Here is a 13,573-nt window from a genome sequence, read left to right as displayed (position 1 = left end):
TGCAAGCGTCCCAGGCCCCAAGCTGCAGAGGAAGGCCAAAAAAAACCCCAGGGTCTCTGCCAGTCTGACCAAGAAGAAAATTCCTTCCTGCCTCCAAATATGGTGATCAGTTAGACCCTAACCATGTGGACAAGGCCCACCAGGCAGCTACCTGGGAAAGAATTATCTGTAGTAACTTAGAGCGCTCCCCATCTAGTGTCCCGTCTCCGGCCGTTGGGGATTTTTTCTAGTAGCAGTCGCTGATGGGCCAAATGCCATTGTAAGCAGTCCCATCATACCACCCCCTCCACAAATTAATGGATTTATCCTTGCAGCATCCTTGATGTAAATTAGCAATGTTACACCCATTTTACAAATGGGAAACCGAGATGCAGAACATTAAGTGATTGGTCCTAGGTCACATAGGACATCTGTGGCAGTCATGTGAAGAAAAACCAGATCTCCCAAGTCCAAATCCATTGGCTTTCATCTAGATCTCAGGGCCTCCAGTTTTAAGAACCAGTGCTAAAATGTAAATTTTTTTGTACTTTTCCAATGTTGAATTTAGATTTACTTCGTTAGTCAGAATCCCCCCTTTACCCAGAATCATTCCTTCCTACCCTCCACCACTACCACCACAGATGAGGACCAACAGAACTACACAGACTTCAGGCAACTTGCAAGGAAACTAGTACATGCATACGCAGACTTTTCTCACTTGGCACTATGATGTTATATTTACTATCTGTATGCTGCACCAATTTTTCTCAATCTCCTACCATTTTTGGGATCCCTTGTGATGGCTGCATCTGGCTAGTACAGGACTCAATCCCCACCCTGGAATAACATTTTCCCCAGTTGATGTGTTCTCTGGATTCACAGCTGGCTTATCTGGCAGCTACATAACAGGGCTGGTGCAGGGTCAGCTGCACTTGATTCATCTGTGTGTCATTCTTCTTCATGAGCTTGCATGAACAGAGTCTACTCCCTGTTGAAAATATGGCAGAGGTTAAGACCTATGGAAATGCAACATGAGCATAATGACCTTGTAGAGCAGTAAGAACGGAATGTGTCCCCACGCACTTTTACAAGTTCTGCCAAACATCTGTGGGGGCCTCACATTCTACTGAACATCCCACTTGCATACCAAAATGTGTGTGAATCACAAGTTAACCCTGGAGCTTCTGCTGTGCAGTGAAGCCATTCAATGAAAAAAATCAAACAATTCCTTCCCAAAGCATCTGTAAATTTTCTATTCAGCTTTTTAATTTTAAGCATGTGTTGTTTCATTACTATATTTTAATGTTATACTTAATGCACCAAGTACCACAGCACAAAGAGAATTTGCTTTATAAATAAAAGTGCTTATTAAAAATCATTAGAAATTAATTTTTTCCCTAAAATTTTCATTAAAAAATCAGAAAGCATGGGGAATGTGACAGTATAGTAATGCTCTAGAGGGAAAATTATACTTAAGTCCATAACTCCCATTGATTTTTAATGGGAGTTAGGGCACCAACTGCCATTTATGCCGATGAATATCTCTCTGCTTGCCCTCCATCTATGCCATGGAGACTTGGGTTTAAATTCACATGGTCACAAGCGAAAACATATCTGGTGATCTCAAACTATGGTCTATTGGACACAAATCCACATCATAAAGGGGCCAATTCTATCACTGTTTTTCATGTTGAGTAGCACCTTACTCAGTAAATAATCCTGGTGATTTCAATGAGACTATTCAGAGAGTAAAGAACTAGTCTACAGGAGTAAGGGTGGCACAATGGGCCCAAATTTGGTAACTTTAGTAGTATCTACACAGGAGCATGGCCAAAAGGTAAATGAGTAGCAAAGCTGTGCCCAAAAAAGTACAAATAATCTCTCTCATTACCCACATGATTTTAAAGATTTTTACGGAATATATATTAGGAATTCTTGAAAGACAGAGCAACAGCACTTGCCCCAAAACACACACTTCTAAAAAGACATCACCAAGACAGGAACTCTAATAGTAAGGTGAGCTATTACCAGCAGGAGAGCGGGGTGGGGGAAAAACCTTTTGTAGTGATAATCAAGGTGGGCCATTTCCAGCAGTTGACAAGAACGTCTGAGGAACGGTGGGGGTGGGGGAATAAACATGGGGAAATAGTTTTACTTTGTGTAATGACCCATCCACTCCCAGTCTCTATTCAAGCCTAAGTTAACTGTATCCAGTTTGCAAATTAATTCCAATTCAGCAGTCTCTCGTTGGAGTCTGTTTTTGAAGTTTTTTTGTTGAAGAATTGCAACTTTTAGGTCTGTAATTGAGTGACCAAAGAGATTGAAGTGTTCTCCAACTGGTTTTTGAATGTTATAATTCTTGACGTCTGATTTGTGTCCATTTATTCTTTTACGTAGAGACTGTCCAGTTTGACCAATGTACATGGCAGAGGGGCATTGCTAGCACACGATGGCATATATCACATTGGTAGATGTGCAGGTGAACGAGCCTCTGATAGTGTGGCTGATGTGATTAGGCCCTATGATGGTATCCCCTGAATAGATATGTGGACACAGTTGGCAACATGCTTTGTTGGAAAGATAGGTTCCTGGGTTAGTGGTTCTGTTGTGTGGTTGCTGGTATTTGCTTCAGGTTGGGGGGCTGTCTGTAAGCAAGGACTGGCCTGTCTCCCAAGATCTGTGAGAGTGATGGGTCGTCCTCCAGGATAGGTTGTAGCTCCTTGATGATGCGTTGGAGAGGTTTTCATTGGGGGCTGAAGGTGATGGCTAGTGGCGTTCTGTTATTTTCTTTGTTGGGCCTGTCCTGTAGTAGGTGACTTCTGGGTACTCTTCTGGCTCTGTCAATCTGTTTCTTCACTTCAGCAGGTGGGTATTGTAGTTGTAAGAATGCTTGACAGAGATCTTGCAGGTGTTTGTCTCTGTCTGAGGGGTTGGAGCAAATGCGGTTGTATCGTAGAGCTTGGCTGTAGACAATGGATCGTGTGGTGTGGTTTGGATGAAAGCTGGAGGCATGTAGGTAGGAATAGTGGTCAGTAGGTTTCCGGTAAGGGTGATGTTTATGTGACCATCGCTTATTAGCACCGTAGTGTCCAGGAAGTGGATCTCTTGTGTGGACTGGTCCAGGCTGAGGTTGATGGTGGGATAGAAATTGTTGAAATCATGGTGGAATTCCTCAAGGGCTTCTTTTCCAAAGTAAAACTATTTCCCCATGTTTATTTCCCCCCCCCCCACCCTCACTGTTCCTCAGACGTTCTTGTCAACTGCTGGAAATGGCCGACCTTGATTATTACTACAAAAGGTTTTTCCCCCACCCCGCTCTCCTGCTGGTAATAGCTCACCTTAAGTGATCACTCTCGTTACATGTGTATGGTAACACCCATTGTTTCATGTTCTCTATGTATATAAATCTCCCCACTGTATTTTCCATTGAATGCATCTGATGAAGTGAGCTGTAGCTCACGAAAGCTTATGCTCAAATAAATTTGTTCGTCTCTAAGGTGCCACAAGTCCTCCTGTTCTTTTTGCTGAAAAGATGTTTCACTTCTGTTTATTCCCAAGACCGAGTTATACCTCCCACACATTGGCTGTTCAGCAGCTACATGCAGACTTCTGTAGGAGGCATAATGTGACAGTAGTACAGTCTAAAAATGTCTGGTAAATTATTACTACTAAGCACACGACAGTAGAGGCTTGACTAGAGGAAGCATTTTCCTGTGTTTTCCTTATGGAGAATGAGGGAGAAAAACACAATATAGTGTTTTTACTCATTTAGGAGTAACAAAGAAGAGGGAACTAAATACTGTAAAGTAACTGCAACTGTTGAAATAATGAACATGGTACAAAGCTTAATAGAAACTCTATAATTGTTTACTGAAAATATTTCTAATCAGATATGTCCTTCCTCAAGATTCTCAACTCCACTAATAATCAGAGCTTTTTTCTAATAAATAATACTTGAGCAAATTTGGGACAAAATTTACATTGGGCCAGATGCTTAGCTGGTAAAAATCAGCATAGCTCCACTGAAGTCAATCTGGGGATTTGGCCCATTGTTTGTAAAAATCTTCATTAGATTAATACATTTTACTCTGAATAAGGGACAGGATTAAGGCCTCCTGCCTTGTAAATCATGTATTAAAAATAATATGTATTGTGCCTTTCAATCCCAAATATTCCACATTGTTTGTAAACTACATATATAGATTACCACTGAAGAGCAGGCACACAGCAAGCCCCCACACAACTGGGAAGAGAAGGCAGGAGGGAAAATTTTCCACTAGGCCTCCAGAGTAAACTCTTGTTCTTACTAAAAGTGCATAGGAATCCTTGAGAGCCTCTCTGCTTTGTGTAGCTATTAAGTTTGAGATCTTTTGGGTGATCTTATACAAACTGCTCAGGACTCTATTTTTCTACCTCAGAAAGATAAAGGGCCAAGAGCAACCCATTTCAATTAATTAAATATACAAGTTCAGTACATTACATTACAAAGAAAAGACTAAAAATGAAACCTGACTGCTTCAAGCTGAGCAGCATTAATGCAGAAAGCAAGTTTGACAAAATAAAAGCCTTTGTTGAGTTGGACCCCAGCAGAGAAATACAGAATGCAAGAATTTGGGACAACAGCCCTGACAAGCAACAGTATGTACACATTCTTCCTTTAAAAAACTGTAATTGACCAGAAAACATATGAGTTTGTTATTCAAGTGGAAAAATGCATTACTGAAGAACATCACATGCACAAGCAGGACATTTCTTTTTTTCTCCTTTGTGCAAACACATACTGGAAGAGAATCATTGCCCTAGGGAGCTTGCAGGCTAGATGGATACAGAGAGAGAGGAAGAGAGAGACCTGCACAGCATCACACAGTAGGCAGTGGCAGAGGTGGGTAGCTTGGTGTCCAGATTCCCAATTCAGTGCCCTGTTCACTAAGCCACACTCCCTGTTTTGTGCTGGTTGCTGTATACACCTGCATTACGACAGTCACTCTCCTGAAGATCTTACAGTTTGCTGCATAATGTCCTAGTGACTGTTCTGTGGCATGTTTAGTTTAAGAGGCACATGAGGTATTGGTATGGAGAGATTTTGCCCAACTGTTGCCTATACTGTTAAAATCATTACAGAGAAGAAGGGAGAGGTAGCTGCTTGTGTGTCTGTAGATTAGCATGATTCTCTTATAATACATAGCACTTGCATGTTCACCTTCAAAGGAGCTGAAAGGAGTTAGGTGTCCAATAGGGCTTGACACCTATTTCTAGACTCCTTTGAAAACTTCTAGTCTTAGATGGCAACAAAGTCATCCGTTCTCCATATTTACCAACTGGGATGGGGGAGGACATGAGACACATGACAACGTACCCAAGAAGTCAGTGGCAGAGCCAGAATTATACCTCAGACTTCCTATTTCCCAGCCCTGCATTCTGATTGCTACGCCTTGCCTCTTTGAACATTTCCACAATCTCTATAGCCATGGAGAGGATGGAAATGTATTTAAATCAGAGCTAGTGTTAAAAAGGTTACTTGGGAACAAGATCTTATTTTAAGATTAATGCAAGAAAAGGTTGAGATAATTTGATCACAGCCTTCAAGTACCTAAATGGGAAAGCGATTTCTGACAGACACCTCTTTAATCTAGCAGAAGAGAGTTGAATCAGATCCAATGGTTGCAAGCTAAAGATAGACAGATTCAGACTGGAAACAAAGGTGCACATTTTTAATAGTGAAAGTGATCAATCATTGGAACAACTTACCTAAGGGCTTCTTCCATCAATTGAAGTTCTTAAATCAAGAGCCAATATTTTTCCAAAAGTATGATCTAGCTGACCCAGATGTTAAGGGTTTGATGCAGATATTGGTCAGTGAGGTTTTTTGGCCTGCGTTATACAGTACATCAGGCCAAATGATCATAATGGTCCCTGCTGCCCTTAAAATGTAGGAATCCATGAAATGCATTAATTGGGGATCAGTTGCAGTTTTTCTCCAAGGCAGGCAGTCCATGCTGCAAACTACACCAAGGAATATTTGCTAATGGAAAGAGACATATTTCCTCCCTAGTATTCAGGCTGAATGTAATTGGTATGTGGCCTTTGTTCACTAATGCTGGGAGAATCGATCAGTAATAACTCAATACTGGACCACCCCCTTATTAACAACATGCTTTTTCCCATGCATCCTGGATGAAACAAGAGTTGTAATCGGTCCCTTTAGGGGGTCAATTACATTTAAATACTTTAAGAAAATGTTGTGGATGCAGATTTTATTGTTCCATCTTTTTGGAGAAAGGATTACATACTTTGAGAAATAGACTGATTGGTTTTTACAGAAGCTACATTGAAATTAGACAACCTATGTATCCTATTCTTTTTGTAACTTCAGAAGTATTCCTTAATAAATCATAAGATCTATCCATACGTCTACTCTATCTATAAGACTCATGGAACTACATTTTTTCTTCTCCAGTAGTAGAATACATCTTAGATCAAAAAATTGTGCCAAATCAGGACAGTGGCCATTCCTGCACTGTCTCTAGTAGGTCCTATTCTTAGATTCATACTGTGACAAAGCTCTGTCCTTGTCTCTGTGGGTCCCACATTTCCTGGCGGATTTCGCTAGTCTCAGAGGCTCCCTGTAACCCTCCACGTAACCCTTCTCTCTCTAGAGAAAAGGGTCACAGTCTACTGAGCCATTTTCATCATAAGCCAGTGAGGGAGGTGAGGAGAAGCTATCCTCCCCTGCACAGTCTCTGTTGTCTCCCGGTCTCAGTGATTAATCGGGGGGGAGGGGCAAAAAGGGGAGCCCAGGCCTGCCCTCTACTCCGGGCTCCAGCCAGGGACCTTAATAGTATCAGCTATGGTAGCTGACCTTTTAGAAACATGACACATACAATTCCCTGGGCTACTTCCCCACAGCAGCCCCCACTTCCTCAGGCTCTGCTTCACCCTTACCTCAGGGCCTCATTCCTTGTGCCTGTTATGGTGTGTACTGCTCAGTCTCTCCAACAGCGCAACTTCCTCCCTCAGCTCCTGACATCCGCACCCACCTGACTAACTGGGAGGCTTTTAACTAGTTTCAGCCAGTCCCTGATTCGCTTCAGGTGTCCCAATCAACGTAGCAGTCTCCCTGCCTTCTGGAAAGTTCTTAATTGGCCCCAGGTGTCTTAACTGACCTGGAGCAGCTGCCATTTCACTTATCCTAGTACCAGGGATTTGTTTAGCCTGGAGCTAATATATCTATCTCCCACTACTTTTCTATAGCCATCTGGCCTTGCCCCATCACAATACCTAAAACAGAAACGGACTTCATCTCATTAGAGATACTGATAGAACAGTAGCAGAAAAACTGATTGGAGCCACACTTGGCCGATAAATTGCTAATGTATAATTAAGCATGTCATATGAACACTACACATAGTAGCAATGAGTTTAAGATTCAAAGGATTAAAACACTGTCCCTCAACAAGACTATCAGCTGAAAAAGAAGAAAAATCCACACGGGGAGAAGTTACAGTTCAGTCATAAGGCTGAATATTTGTCACCTACTAGCAATATCAAGAGTTTCAATGAGGTGTACAATTAGGTTAAAGGCAATTGAATGTCAAAAGTCTCAATCTATTAAATAAACTTTAAAGTTCAATTTTATGTCAATTTGTGCTTTTATCCTGCTTGCTCTCTCTACACAGAACATCAACAGAAGGAATTTATTTTAATTTGGTATTTTTAAGAAACTATAGTCTATCTGCTCAGATCAAGATGGAGTATTGCTTACTGGGACCACTGCTGTCCTGAAATACACCTCTGAACTGAAGACGAATGCAGCTGCAAATCTGCTGCATTGTTACACAAGCCCAGCCTGAGAAGCTCTTTTAGCCATGCAAAGTTTTCACACCCTTAAAATAGAATGAACTGGATATGACAATTCATGATAAGTATCTCAACACTATCAAACTTTTCAAAAGAGTAAATAAAACCTATGACACTCAAAACACCAGCTGACTGAGAAACATAACATAACAAGTCTTTAAAGACACAAAAGAGCGTAAACAAATGAGAGACTATTTTTAACACATTAAACTGATTACATTAAATTTAAAAAGGTTTCCAAACTTCACAGACTGCAGCTGCAGCTTCACTGCCAGGAAATCCTCTGCAATAAGCACAACTGTGTTAACCAATCTGAAGCCAACTACCACTAATACTATAAGAAGCTGTTGCCCTCAATTTAATGTTTGATTTACATTGCTGGTTTTTCCAGCAGATGTTTGACCAGTAGCAGAATCCACACAAGCAGCCTTCTTTACAAGGTTTTCCAAACAACTCTATTAAACAAAGAATTTAATCCTGTTACTGGATTTTTTGAGGAAAGAAATGTGTTTTATAAGATAATACCTTATGCTCAATTGTTTGTGTGTGCCTGCCTGAATTGATCTGTACAGTAACTCCTCACTTAATGTCGTCCTGGTTAACGTTGTTTCGTTGTTACATTGTTATGTCGCTGATCTATTGGAGAACATACTAATTTAACGTTGCACAATGTTTGCTTATAACGTTGTTTCGCCACGGGGGCTTGAAACTAGGGTGGGCCAGCAGCCCCCCATCAGCTCCCCCCACCTGACCAGCACCTCCCGCTCGCCAGCAGCCCCACAGATCAGCAACTCCCCCCTACCTCCCCGCACCTCCCACCCGCAGCAATCAGCTGTTTCGCAACATTCAGGAGGCTCTGGGGGGTGCGAGGGAGACTGGGGAGAGTGACGATGCAGCGTGCAGCTTCCCACCTCCCTCCCTGTGCCTCCCACCCACAGCAATGGTATTCAGGAGGCTGGGAGGAGCAAAGATGTGGCACATTCTGGGGAGAGGGGGAGCGTGGGCGGGAAGAGGGGTGGAGTGAGGGCAGGCCTGGGACAGAGCCAAGGATTGAGCAATCCCCAGCACTTTGGAAAGAACAGCAAGAGGAGCAGCCAGACGATCCACCCTCTTTCACCCTCTGACTCCACCACCTCAACCAAGCTTCACAATCATCATCGAGTACAGTATTACACTGCTTAAAATTGTTTAAAACTTATACTGTATATGTATATGATGCCTTTTGTCTGGTGGAAGAAAATTCCCTGGAACCTAACTCTCCTATTTACATTAATTCTTATGGGGAAATTGGATTCGCTTAAGCGAACATCGTTTCGCTTAAAGTTGCATTTTTTCAAGAACATAACTACAATGTTAAGCGAGGAGTTACTGTATGTCTCTATTGCTCCATCATACCAGGGTGATAATGTGTTTAATATAAGATGTGTTTGAATCTATCCCAGGACAGGAAGAAACCCATTGTAAACAAGCTGTCCAACTTCACTGGGTTCATCTGTGGAAATATCTTTGAAGAAATATATCGTAAGTGTCAAAACTAGAATTCCAGATCAACTGATAAAATTAAAAATACATCAAAACAGAAGTTCAAAATGTAATTAGATCAAAGAGGCATCTTCTTGTTTTCATTTATATTCACAGAGGGTGTTCCAAATGAGTATAATGTAAAGAGCCCTGTATAAGTATGAAGGTAATGAATATTTATTTCTTGTGAACATGAAAATGAACCCTGTATGTATATAAGCCCTAAGGCATAAACAAAACCTCTGAGAAGCACAGTCACTTCAGAGTTCCCCTGATGTGCACATTTAACAGACTCACAGAGAAGCAGGAATATATATGACTATAGCACACATTCTGCAACACTAAAAATACAACTTCCAGAGGACTGGATGAGGTCTAGCCATGAAAAGCAACAACAACATTACTCTCCATGAAAAACTGGAGTGCGGTATCTTATTTAAGTTGGAAAGAAGTCAACCTTTATCATTGGTGATTCTCAATAAAGAAAATTTACCACAAAATAGAGAATTATCAAACTGCTTCTTGCTCTTGCACTGTTGCTGATAAGAGCCAGGCACAGTGAACTGTGCAAGTTTGCAGATGACACTAAACTGGGAGGAGTTGTAGATACGCTGGAGGGTAGGGATAGGATACAGAGGGACCTAGACAAATTAGAGGATTGGGCCAAAAGAAATCTGATGAAGCTCAACAAAGACAAGTGCAGAGTCCTGCACTTAGGATGGAAGAATCCCATGCACCGCTACGGACTAGGGACCGAATGACTGAGCAGCAGTTTTGCAGAAAAGGACCTAGGGGTTACAGTGGATGAAATGCTGGATATGAGTCAACAGTGTGCCCTTGTTGCCAAGAAGGCTAACGGCACTTTGGGCTGTATAAGTAGGGGTATTACCAGCAGATCAAGGGACATGATCGTTCCCCTCTATTCGACATTGGTGAGGCCTCATCTGGAGTGCTGTGTCCAGTTTTTGGCCCCACACTACAAGAAGGATGTGGAAAAATTGGAAAGCGTCCAGCAGAGGGCAACAAAAATGATTAGGAGTCTGGAACACATGAGTTATGAGGAGAGGCTGAGGGAACTGGGATTGTTTAGTCTGCACAGAAGAGAAGAATGAGGGGGGATTTGATAGCTGCTTTCCACTACCTGAAAGGGGGTTCCAAAGAGGATGGATCTAGACTGTTCTCAGTGCTGGCAGATGACAGAACAAGGAGTATTGGTCTCAAGTTGCAGTGGGGGAGGTTTAGGTTGGATATTAGGAAAAACTTTTTCACTAGGAGGATGGTGAAGCACTGGAATGCGTTACCTAAGGAGATGGTGGAATCTCCTTCCTTAGAAGTTTTTAAGGTCAGGCTTGACAAAGCCCTGTCTGTGATGATTTAGTTGGGGATTGGTCCTGCTTTGAGCAGGGGGTTGGACTAGATGGCCTCCTGAGGTCCCTTCCAACCCTGATATTCTATGATTGCTATCTGTGATATCATGCTAGAATAGTGAGATTTTAATTAATTGTTTTATATGGAGTCAATCAAACCTCCAGGACTGAAGAAATAATAAAGCCGGGTGCCTACTCTTAAAATAATTATAAGAACACATTTCAATAATGGGTTTGATACTTTTCTTCTAGCCTACAATATGGGCAAGACTCTAGCCTCCTACAATTCTGTTTTTTGGTTTGCTTTTGTATAATGCTACCTGTTGCCCAAAGAAATCTCTTTGCCTAATGCCAGTTTTGCCTTTCAGAACACTTTCAAAGATAACTATTACCAAAGCATGTACATAGCACACATAAGAAACGAATACAAAAGAGACTGCCACATTTTTGTGAGCTTTGTGCAGTGAAGAAAAACTGCATTTTAAAAACCATTCGAGTAGAAATTAATCATAATAATACTCAGGACCTTTTACTTTTTCTTCCTTTCAAAGGGCTGTACAAATTGTATAATCTAATAAATCCTCATAATTTACCTGTGAGTTGGTCATTCGCTCCATTTTACAAAGAGGGACAAAGATGCATAGAGGGGTAAAAGGACTTGCCCAAGACCATGCAGTGAGTCAATGGTAGAGCTGGATAAGAATTTAGGAGTTCCCACCTCCCGGCCTTGTGTTCAATCCACTAGATTGCATTGCTTTATAAAATGGAGTCACATGTAAGAGTGAGGTCCTGTTTCTCACAATGAGCTATCAGACAGAGCAGCTAATTGTCTCTATGAAACAAAAATAAGATTTGTGGGAGAAGATCTTTCGAATGGCTCTTGAACAGAAAATAATCTGTAGTCTTGCCTTGCAGGCCAGCGAAACAAAAACCCTCACTTTAACAAAGATAGAGGATAAAAATCTGGCCCCAACTTACACCTCATGCAACCATCATGAAGTGCATAGTTTCTCAGGAGGGCAGAATTTTGCCCACAATATAACTGTTAAGGTGCTGTTAAGAACTGTGGAACATTTTTTCCATCAAAACATTTTTGGACAAAATGGATTTTCAACAAAAATTTTAATTGGAGTCAAAATATTCTAGTTTTTCAATGAAAAACTGGACACTGAAAAAATGGTAAAAAATAAAAATCATTCTGGGTCTGGTTTTCAGTAAAAATGGTCAGAGCTTGGTTTTATTTAACCCAAAAAATGTAACCAAAACCCCAAATATTTTCACCAAATGTTTTTTTGAAAATCGAGAAGTTTTCAGGCTTTGTTTTATTTTTAATGGAAATTTTATTTAAAATGTTTTCCATAAAAAAGACAAAGGCATTTTTCAACCCCCTGTAGTACTGATACTGCTGTGCCAAAGTAAGGTCTGAATTTCAACGGCTCAACGACAGCCACTGTTTCAGGTTGTTTGTATAAAAATAATTTTTAAAAGGTGGAGGAGTTTAAGAGATACTCGTTTTCTCACACCTACTTATTTGCAGACATAAATAAACGTTATACAAGAGTAATCTAAACGAGACAATGAGAGTGATTAAGTAAGCAAGCACGCACTGTGGCCAGAAAATAGTGCAAAATATGGATTCTCAGCTTGCTATGATGCCTGTACAGCTTATTATTCTCCCCTTTTGCTTCACAACTCAGACATTGGAGCCAGAGTCAAAAAGCATCACCTACAGTTTCCTATAATCATTATCTGTGTGGATCAGGTATAAGGCAGTTTTGCTGTAGCTCACGAAGAAGTTTCCTGACAGAGCTTTTGAAGAAGATCCTACCTTTGGATAAACTCTGCAGCATGTCACAGAGCCACATAATCTCCAGCTTTTAAACAGTCTCTTGAAGGAACTCCTTCAATGTTGCAAACCCCAAAGCAATGCCAGTCTTCCTTCATGGGAGGCCCTGGAGCCTCACTGCCTCCTAGACTGGAGCATCTGGGTTTCAGCACTCCTGTTTCACATTGTGAGCTCTGCCAGCAAGTCCAACTGAAATTGACTCCTGTTAGAAAACTGTACACTCTTCAGAGACTAATGAACCTCAGCAAATATTTGCTGTGATGTTTCACTCCATATGTTTTATAGAAATATGCTAATGAGTGTGAATATGACATAACTGGAATATGCTTCATGCAAAAGTTCTCTTGTAAGGTATCATTACAAAGCTTATAATCTACTAAGTGTGTTCATCCTATTTGTATGTATGTATCATTCTTGTATCTGAAGCTAAAAATATTAAGTATAGCTCCGAGGTACTATTGTAATTATGGAAAGTGTGGACCATTGATGGTGGTTTAGAATCTTGATGGCTCCCATTGACTTAGAAAATTGTTTTTCAATGGCTCTGTTTACTTGCAAGCCTTCCTGTGAGCCAGCCCTGGTAGAATGGAAGATGGGGGCTCACAGGACATGGTACTTTTCCATTTAGAAGAAGGGGTGGGGACCCAGAGAGACAAAAGATTCCTGCCTTGTGCCAAAGATGCAAAAGGGGGTGGAACAGAACAAAAGGGGCTGCCAGTCATGAGAAATCCCCGAGTTACCATCTGTGCTGGAACTAACAAGGACTGTACCGGGGAAGGGATTTGGCCCAGACTAGGAAGGAGTCTAGTCTGTGAAAGAAGCTTATTGGAACATTTCTGAAGGTGAGACATTATCTGTAATCAGTTTCTTAATGTATTAGGCTTAGACTTGCATGTTTTTGCTTTATTTTGCTTGGTAACTTACTTTGTTCTGTCTGTTATTACTTGAAACCACTTGAATCCTACTTTTTATACTTAATAAAATCACTTTTGTTTATTAACAG

The 13,573-nt window shown here is 41.1% G+C and overlaps 1 protein-coding gene and 1 long non-coding RNA gene across 8 annotated transcripts in view; one reads left to right on the top strand and one right to left on the bottom strand.

Moving 5' to 3' along the window:
• FRMD3 (FERM domain containing 3) overlaps positions 1-13,573 on the bottom strand; it is a 228,458-nt gene that overhangs the window by 166,454 nt on the left and 48,431 nt on the right. The window lies entirely within an intron of this gene.
• On the top strand, positions 9,147-13,139 carry LOC122465797. The gene is made up of 3 exons (XR_006290854.1): positions 9,147-9,357; positions 9,475-9,523; positions 12,422-13,139. It is a non-coding gene; the product is annotated as an uncharacterized LOC122465797 (long non-coding RNA).

Source organism: Chelonia mydas, chromosome 5 (genome assembly GCF_015237465.2).
Source record: "Chelonia mydas isolate rCheMyd1 chromosome 5, rCheMyd1.pri.v2, whole genome shotgun sequence".
Taxonomy (NCBI): domain Eukaryota; kingdom Metazoa; phylum Chordata; order Testudines; family Cheloniidae; genus Chelonia; species Chelonia mydas.
The sequence above is the reverse complement of the archived record's forward strand: the minus strand, read 5'-3'. Positions and strand labels throughout refer to the sequence as shown.